Genomic DNA, 9,683 nt, shown 5'->3' with positions numbered 1-9,683 from the left:
CCTTTGTCTTCCATACCCAAATCATATGCCTACAAGGCACACCATCACGTCCAAATTTTTTACAAAAACACTTAGTATCAAAGGTAGTTGGCTCAAAAACAACATCAAAAGTCCTCCTCATAGATCCTTCCCTCAATTTGAAAATGTAAATCTCATTGTCCTTCTTCATCTCCTAAACACCACAATTAAAACATCCAATTTCAAACTCGTATTGAAATTCATAGAAAAATTGTTGTTGACTCGGAAGCATCTTTCTTTAAAGAAATTGGAGTCTTACATTTCGGACGCTTATTTTTTGAATATTATCCATTTTATTTTGAGTGTTCCTTTGAGCATCTAATGCTCATTCAAACCTATAGAAAATAGAAAGTAACTTTAGAACATAGAAAATAACTTTAAAACATAGAATGAATTACATTAGAAGATATAAAAATAATATACATGACATGCTTATTATGATCTACGTACCATTAAAACATAAAGTGAAAACTTTTAAACATGAAAGACATAATTTAGAACATTAAAAGAGAGCTATAAAACAAATAGTAAAACTTTAGAACATAAAAGGAAAACTTTAGAACATAAGAGGAAAACTTTAGAACATAATGAATTACTCTATCTTCTAAACTTGCTTAGAACATAATAACTTTATAGCATATTGAGTTACTTTAGAACGTAAAAAAAAAACTAGAACAGTAATAATAAACTTAAGAGAGAGAAAAAAAAACTTAAGAACATAGAGAGAAACTTTAGAGCATAGAGAGTAACTTTAGAACATATTTAGATTATTACTTATTACCTCATGTAGAACTCAACCAGAGTGAGATGAGGATTTACAAACATAGTAAATAAATTATTTTCACTTTCTCATCTAGAAGTGGTCCTCATGATGCCACCCAAAAATAAATCTCTGAAATAGGCTGGAATCCACATATCACGTATATTGTACACATGCGCCAACCATTCATGATTCTCCAAATGAAATTCTGAAATAACTTTGTTCCATTTTTGTTCAAACTCTACCGACTTAATCTCTAAATGCCAAACACATGTACAAAGTTTTCCAGAAAAGCAGTGTCTTGGGAAATTCCCCAACCTAATTTATCATCCACATTTTTCATAATATTCCACGTACAAAACCTATGTTCTATAGTTTGAAAAACATTAGAAATAACAACTCTTGTTGCAGGGTCTTGATCGGTAATCAAACAAATAGGCTCAGTATTTTCCATGGCTTTAAGAAAAGTTTCAAACACCCATTCAAAAGAAGGTATATCTTCATGAGCTACAAAATAAGCCGCAAAAGTAACACATTTCTTATGCTGATTGTAGACACCTGATTGTGTCTCCTCAAAAAACCAAACCTAGTGATGAGTACCTTTCACGTTTTGACTGACGAGTTCGGTAAAGAGTTGAAGAGTCTCTCAGAGTTTCCTTAAGCCTTGACCATATTTCTAACCTTACCTAAAATGTTTTAATCCAAAATCACTCATTTTGTGTCCTTAAACCCAAAATCATTTATTTCGTGTCCTTAAACTCATTCATTTCGTGCCCAATTTATAAAAACGTCCAATATCATTATTTTTGGTACATGTTCTCAGTCCAATTATTACTTAGTTGGATGGGGCTTTAAAAGAGCTTTCCAATGATATATTATAAGCCCAAATCCGACTTAAAATGAATAAGTTATGGCCAAAATACTAAACCGAGCTCAAACCGAGCCTAGGTCCACCTATAGTACGACCCAATGATTATATGGAGTCCAAATATTCTATTTATGCCCTATATGATCATATTCCTATTCCTAAATTAGTTAGGATCCTTTATAATCCTCTAGAAGGTTTTAATCTATCCTTTCCAAAAAAATAAAGATCAAAGAAGTTCGAGATTGAATAAAACTTCTCATATGATAATCCTTTTTCCATTCAAATTCAAAGACGTTTGGATATCTGCTGCAATATAATTCCATTAGAAATAAAAATCCTTACTACTAATCTATCTTTAGGAACTAGCGTAGAATGACAGGCCTAACGCGTCGCGTCAGCCTAGTCGCGTCGCGACAGGTGCCAACGCGCCGCAACAAACCTGTCGTGTCTCGTCAAAGAAGTTTTATTGTGTTTAGAACTTTTGATCTTTTCTAATCATCCAAAATTTCTCTTTTTCCTTATAAATAGAGGTCGTTTTCCTCATTTTCAAAACAGCTAGAACCATCTAGAATCCTTAGCCACAATCATCAACAATCCTCATCAACAACCATCAATAAACCAACAATAATCATCATCTACACCTAGAATTCTCAATTCCAATATTCATAGCCTTAGCCTAAACATATTTTGATACACCCCAAATCAAACACAATACTTCCTTCGCGTGATTCGAATACTCCAAACCATAATCGACGTTGCCTTCGACCTCGACGTGAAAGGTTGATAGTTTTGAGGGTTTGGTCCCAAATCTATATTTTAATTCATAATCAATAAAAATCAAGTAGAGGCCTATTTAGAGCGGGTTTGGCTTCTCTTAGGTCAAATTCGTACCATCATCCCCGAACATCCAGTCACCGTTCCGGACCACTATGGAGCTAGCAATCTCTGTGATTGTGAATGGGGTGTAACCTTCACAATCGTGAATGGTTTACAAGTTCCTAAAACTTGTTGACGACTCTTTTTCTATAGCTTATTTTCCTTGGTGTGCCGCCATGCTTAAAAACATGACCCACATGTAGGGTAGGAGATGAAAAATTCCCTACAGTTTTTGGTGACTCTGCTGGAGAGGATTTATAATTTAATTCCTAATTTGTTTAGCTATTAATTAGAATGAGTGGATGAGACTTGAAAGATTCTTGATGTTCATGCGTGTAATTTTGATTAACATTATGGCATAAGCATAAAAAGGTACGCATTGGAAAGACCATCTGTGATGCGTCAAAACATAGGAATACACCTAGGAAAGTCCAAAAATATTTTTCACAACTAAAATAAAAAAGACGCTGCGAAAAATCGGAAAAAATATCGAAAATCGAGTCTGCCGCAGAACATCAGACTTGTCGCATGGCGACATTGACCAACACCGGACAACAACTTTATCGCTTCGCGACAGGGCTATCGCCAGGCGTTGGTTCCTGCCGATCAGCGAAAGATCAGCGACAGAGTCTGGCAATTCTGCGCTAGTTCTCTGTCTTCGTGTTTGGCCTGGTTCTAGCACTGTCTCGACGATTTTTACTTCTTGATTAAGTATTTTTAACCTTTCTGAACCCATATATGTTTTACATATGGTTTTAGCCCTTGAGAATTCACGCTCCGTCCACCCTAAAAACGCTCTGTGCAATAATGAGTGCATCCGAGTTTGTGAATTCACCAAAGCATGGAGTTGAGTCTAACTCGCGGGGTCCCATCGCATCCGGACTCTTAACCATGGACCCTCTTGGACACCATAATCCTTAACCTTAGAGGATAGAGCCATGGTTAGGTGGCATACTCATTGCATCATGTTGTGACTACTTGACTACTTGTGCATACTTTACATGTGATTAAACTAACCCTTTGTGTTGACCTGTTTCTTGTACATAAGTCTAAACATACTAACCCAAGGACTAAAAGGACTTTGCTTAACTAATTTTGTTAGTTAATGTGAACCTATGAACTATAAATATGCTCGACCTAGAAGACTTTAGGCTTAAACTTCCAAAAGAATGGCTGAAAACAGATCATTGTAGTGCTCCAATATTGGTGCATTACTCCAGACTTGTGGCGCATGAAGAAGGTTTTCATCGCACTGCGACATGCATTGGCGCTTCCCGATGGGACCATTGCCACGCGACAGTTCCATCGTTATGCGATAGTTCGGTCTTTTCTTTTTGAGTCTTCACATCGAGTCCCACTGTTACGATTAACCAGTTTAACGACATTTTACATTTTTTTTTCTCGGTCTTGTATGAGTTTAACCACGTGTCTAGTCCCATGGTTATCACACGAGTCTTGTAAATTTCACTTTCACTCACGAGTCTTGCACACACTTTGTACATGTCTTCTTTCACGCCATGACCATGCTCAGAGTCTTGCACGCGTTGTTTTTCGTCTTTGAGTAAGTTGGATAGTATCCTCCCAACATAAACTATGTGTTTTGAAAAATTTGTCCTCTCTACTTGATTCCCACAAAATATGCACCCATTTTTTGCTTTTTTAACCCTATAAAGTACGAGTCAATTAGAATAAAGTCATTAAAGAGTCCATGGTTTGATTTTAACAGAGTTTGGTCAAGGAAAGAAGGGTGCTTAGTTCGAAATAACTCCTACATACAAGAGATCTTCTTCAAGAACATGGTTCGAAGAAAAAAGAAACCAATGGCCTCTAAGGAAGATTTTGAAAAACTCCAAAAGACCATGAAGGGTCTTGCCGAGCTTGTCAAACACTAGGCGAAAATTGCTAATCAACACCGTTTCAAAACCCCCATTTCGCACCGGTTTTGAGCCGGTTCTGATTTAAGGGATGCAAAATCCCAAGACTTTTCGCACTGGTTCTTGATGTGAACAGGTGCGAAAAGTCCCCAAAAATATTTTAAAAAAAAACTTTTAACACCAGTTCTTGCTGTGAGCCGGTGCGAAAAGTCCCCAAAAATATTTTAAAAAAAAACTTTTTGCACCGGTTCTTCCTGTGAATCGGTGCAAAAAGCCTGTGAATCGGTGCAAAAAGTGGCCAAAAAAAATTATAAGAAAAACTTTTAGCACCGGTTCTGTTCCAAAACCGGTGCCAAAAATGCCCAAAAAAATAAAAAATAAAAAGTTTTTTTTTTTTGTTTTTGCATTTTTTTCACTTAAATTGTACCAAATACTTATATATAATCATAATATACATAAAAAAAACATATATTTCTTCAATAACTAGTAATATTACACTTTAAAAAACTGAAAAAAAAAAAAATTAAAAAAAAAATAAAAAAAAAAAAAACATATAAATTCAGGGCTGCTAATAGGAGTAGCATGCTTCATCCTAAAACTTTGCATTCGGCCACTATGTAAGGCTGGGAAGAGGCAGCGGAAAAGTAAGGGGTCTAAGGTTCATCTGAGTATCCCAAATTAAGTCTGAGGACTTTCGGGAGAACCTTTCATCACAACTATGCTGCAGCTGAGTTTCTCTATGTAATGTTTCTGCTCTTCCTTCAATTTCCTGCGTGATAAAGGATATGGAGGATGAACTAAACTCAAATGTCTCACAAAAATATTAACCTAGCCTGAGACCACCATACAGTTCAAGAATTTAAGGAAGCAGCATATGCAGAAGTGAAAACAGTATTGCATTTAGCCAACTGGCTAGTATCACTACCAGCCATAAAGCATTAATAATACAAAAGATAAATATCATTTGCTAGGAGTTAGGACTACAGCCAAAAATACTCAAAAGTGTTATTAATTCTTAACAATGCAGTGCAGCCACGTTAAATATATACCTAATTTATGTATAATGTATGTAGTAGCGGAAGCATTTGATATTTAAACAAAACATAGCAACAAAGTTCAACAATGATCCTGCTAAGAAATGTCTGCACTAAGAAATCATATACTGAATTTATGGTTGTACAAAACTAATTAACTATTGAAGATAGTGTATATCGGTAATGAAAAGCTATAAGATGGCTGAAAGTTGGAAAATTGTTGAAATGTTTAGAATCGCATATTTGAATTGTTCACATATACAACAATTGAATAAGTTAATGTATAAAGAACAATCTAATGTAGGACACATTAACATAAATGAATAGGCAGATGACACATTAACATGAACAATCTCAACATGACTGGAGCGTGTATGAAGCAACTCTATCCATAAGCTAACTTATATTTTGAATAGTTTTAGTGTTTATCTTCTCATTTTAATCAGCTTAATTTGCCAATCTTAAAATTTTAATAGCTTCATAATACTGTAGCTGTCTAGCTGAAACACTTTGCCGAATAGCACCTTACTGTTACCCAGATCCCGGAAACCCAAAAAAACGCCAGAAACCCAGAAACCCGCAATTTCAAACATATAACATCAATTAAACCCAAAAGTAAAGCATAGGGTTTTTAAAAAGAGAGGCAAGTAACAACCAAATAAATCAAGAGAGATGATCCAGTCAAGGCTTAAGACTCATCAAACAAGCCTATGCCATGGGAAAACTGAAGCAGCTCAGATATAGACACCACACAGCAAGTAAAACTGACAACAACAAATCAGAAAAGGTAAAGAAAGTTGATGAAAAATAACATACGTGATCCAGAAGAGGAGACATAGTAACAGCATTGACAGGTCGCTCCGTACCATAGGTTTTAATCAGAGTTAAAGTTCTGGTGTCCCGTAGTTGAAGAAAGAAAATAAACATGTTAGTACAATAACATACACAAATCAACAACTACTTGTTCATCCATTAATCATGAGATATACAACCTTAGCTGACTTATCCAGCGAGCCAGTGAGGAAATGTAATTTGTCAGCAGATAGACAAAGTGATGTTATTGGTTTCTTGTGACCATTTTCATGGTCCTGTGTTGACATTATCTCTTGACCTGTCTGCAATTTTAAGCACTAACAATCAAACCAACAAACACGGCAAAAGCAGCAAAAAGAACTCGAGCATTTGTAGAACATACAACAGGATTTGAAAGTGCATTGTCCTTTCATGAAGTTCAAGACTCAAGGCTATGTGAATACGTGTATATAACAAACAGAAATGATACAGTTGGTAGTGCTACTTACCACAGGATCCCAGACGCGAATGATAGCATCCTCACCACAACTGATAATAGTCTTGTTCAGAGGCCCCCAAAAAAGCTCTATTAATTCTTCCATTAGGGCCCTTCATGACAAGAACAGTTTCATCACTCTCTGCAAATCAATATGAACAATGATGTCATCTTCAGGAGCAAATTTCAAGAAAAAAAAAGGTAAGGGATAAAAATAATGGATGGATGTTGCTTATAGGGGGTGACAAGAGCCCACAAGAATGAGCCTAAGTCATGGCTACCTCACATTATATGAAAATTACTGTAAGGGATAAGTTGCTCATAATTTTAACTCACCAGATGAGTCAATCGCTGATCTTTCAGGGGATCCCTGGGTTTCAGAATCTGGTTTTGCCAAAAATTTCAGCTAGTCCTTCAACCTGCACCCATTGAACAAATTAGATTCAATTAAGCCTTTTCAATTAAAATTATTTGCTTATTGAATTGCAATAAAATCCATTCCACAAATTTAATTTAACTTTGATCAGGTATTAACTTCATTTCTAGCAAGCTGAACAATCCAATACCAACTTATTACCTATAATAGCTCCAGTTCCAATTATAATGACATATTTTCATTCATACACTAACAATATACAAAGAGAAGACATTGTATAAAAGCCTAAATTTAAAAATTAGTCTTTCTGCATTCATTAGGTTAAGCATAAAATGTATGCAACTCACCAAAACATCAAACATCATAATTCATTTGATTCAAACCACAAATAAAACTGACAATTTAATAAACAGTTTAAAACAAGACTCTAGCCAACATATTCAAATCAGATTTCATGATACCAAACGCCAAAAATAGGAAAATTAACACATTCATAAGCACAAACAAAGAGCTCCACTAATCACTAAACTAAAATAAAATAACTAATTGAACAGATCTTAGACTCCTTCTCTTAACACCCAAAGAAAAATTCAAGTAGGAATCCTTAATCAATTAATATTAGACTGTAATAACAAACTACTCACCCTGGTCAATAGTTGAGTGAGGCACAAGAAGCCCGTTTTTGTTTCCTGCCATGAGGTCTTTACAACGGGAATATAATCCGCCAACTCGGATTCAAATGTACTGCAAACACACAACAATTCATAGTGTGACTATCAAACATTAGCCTTATCACAAAATAACCCAAACCAAAGGAACACTAAGCCACTAATAATCTCGGCAACTTAAGCAAGCAAACCTGTAAAAGTTCTCAGACCCGCTGATTACGACCAAACAATATGCATTAGTCAACTTAGAGAACACACCCACTTCACAATTGTTCTCAAATTAAAGCCCTACAAAATATCCATCATAAACACATTGAAGCAAACAAAAATTGACACTCAAATCCAATGCTTGAAAAAATTGACTAATGCATACAAATTTTAATCAGTATGAATATAGTGAAACTCAACTTGTTCATAGGCCAATTATAATGACTTAAACTAATTATTTATCAAAACAAACTCAGATTCATAGCAAAGTTATTGAATAAAAAAAAAAAAAAAGAAACAGTGACCCAAAATAACGAGTCAAGTTCCAAAATCAAAGAACCCACAATACACAATCTACAGATTCTACACAGCCAAGGTTAGCAAAAACATTACTTGAAATTGGGGAAAAAATTGAGCAAAAAAAACGCAAATTAAAAAAAATAAATCAAAAATACAACGTAATACCACAAATTTCAACTAAATCTATAACAAAATCAACAAAAAATACAGCATAAAAGAATATAAAGATGAATTAAGCGAAAAAGAGAAGAAACTTACTTGTAATTGGGGAAAAAATTGAGCGAAAGAGAGATTTATATTAGGGTTTTGTAAGCTTTAACAGAAAAGAAAAGAAAAAAATTTCAAGCGCCGGTACCGGAAGCCGTTAAAGGTGACGGTGTCTTGGTCGGAAGCGTTGCAGGTTTGTCAGAATTTGGGGTTGAATCAAGATTTGTAAATTCAGACAAACCCTATATTACCACAACCCTAAAATTACTAAATTGAAAAGCAAATCAACGACAAACCCTAGATTGCGAAGGAATTCGATAGATTAAGAAGACCGCAAGAAAAACCTTACCTTGAAGCTGCTTCAATGGAGGTGATTAAGCTCAGAATCCGCTTCAATGGAGAATAAAGAGCACGAGTTCAATGGAGGAGAGATATGGAGAGAGAAGGAGGTGCAGCTGCTTCAATGGAGTGAGAAAGTTCATAAACCGCTTCAATGGAGAAGGTGAAAATTCGGAGGTGGTGGAAGAGAAGGCGAAAATGAGCTGAGGGAAAACAGAAGATGGAAAAGCAAGGGGAAAAAAAGAAAGAAGAAGATATAACAGCCCGGTTTTTTTTTTAATTTCGCACCGGTTTGAACCGGTGCTAAAACACTATTTCGTACCGGTTTGGACTGAACCGGTGCGAAATCCCTTTCTCCCTTTTTTTTTTACTTTTTTTTCTCTTTTGTAATTCGCACCGGTTTGAACCGGTGCGAAATCATGCGAAAAAGATGATTTCGCACCGGTTTAATAGGAACCGGTGCGAAAAGTCTTTTTCCCAATCTTGCCCATTTCTTTTACCACCGGTTTTCAAGAACTGATGCGAAAAGTGCGGTGCCTAATTCATTTTTTCTACTAGTGAAAGGACTCACCACTCGAATGGAGAAGGTCGAAGACTCTGATAAGTATGTTCCACCTAAGGCAATTAAGCACATTGAAGACTCTAACAAGTATGTTCCACCCGAGACAATTAAGCTCTAAGGGGCTCTCACTAGACAAAGAACTTCTTCCGCACAAGTTCTCAGCCACTAACATCCCTAAATTCAAAGCCAGTGACAATCCTTACTTTCACTTAAAGTCTTTTGAAACCATCATGGAAACCAAAGGGATTGATAAGAAAATCTTCCCATCGCTTTTCTCTCTTTCCTTGGAACCAGTATGCCAACGAT

General features: G+C 35.6%; 1 long non-coding RNA gene across 2 annotated transcripts; it reads right to left on the bottom strand.

Annotated features, from left to right (window-relative positions):
- Positions 1-4,897: 4,897 nt before the first annotated feature.
- Positions 4,898-8,872, bottom strand: LOC110716978. 2 transcript variants are annotated; one of them, XR_002510652.1, is made up of 8 exons: positions 8,528-8,872; positions 7,954-8,050; positions 7,739-7,838; positions 7,055-7,137; positions 6,732-6,860; positions 6,423-6,545; positions 6,247-6,322; positions 4,898-5,165 (listed from the first exon to the last, which is right to left on the bottom strand). It is a non-coding gene; the product is annotated as an uncharacterized LOC110716978 (long non-coding RNA). The 2 variants fall into 2 exon arrangements; XR_002510651.1 differs by lacking the exon at positions 8,528-8,872 and having other exon boundaries at positions 7,954-8,384.
- Positions 8,873-9,683: the final 811 nt, after the last annotated feature.

Source organism: Chenopodium quinoa, unplaced genomic scaffold (genome assembly GCF_001683475.1).
Source record: "Chenopodium quinoa cultivar QQ74 unplaced genomic scaffold, ASM168347v1, whole genome shotgun sequence".
Classification (NCBI taxonomy): domain Eukaryota; kingdom Viridiplantae; phylum Streptophyta; class Magnoliopsida; order Caryophyllales; family Amaranthaceae; genus Chenopodium; species Chenopodium quinoa.
The sequence above is the reverse complement of the archived record's forward strand: the minus strand, read 5'-3'. Positions and strand labels throughout refer to the sequence as shown.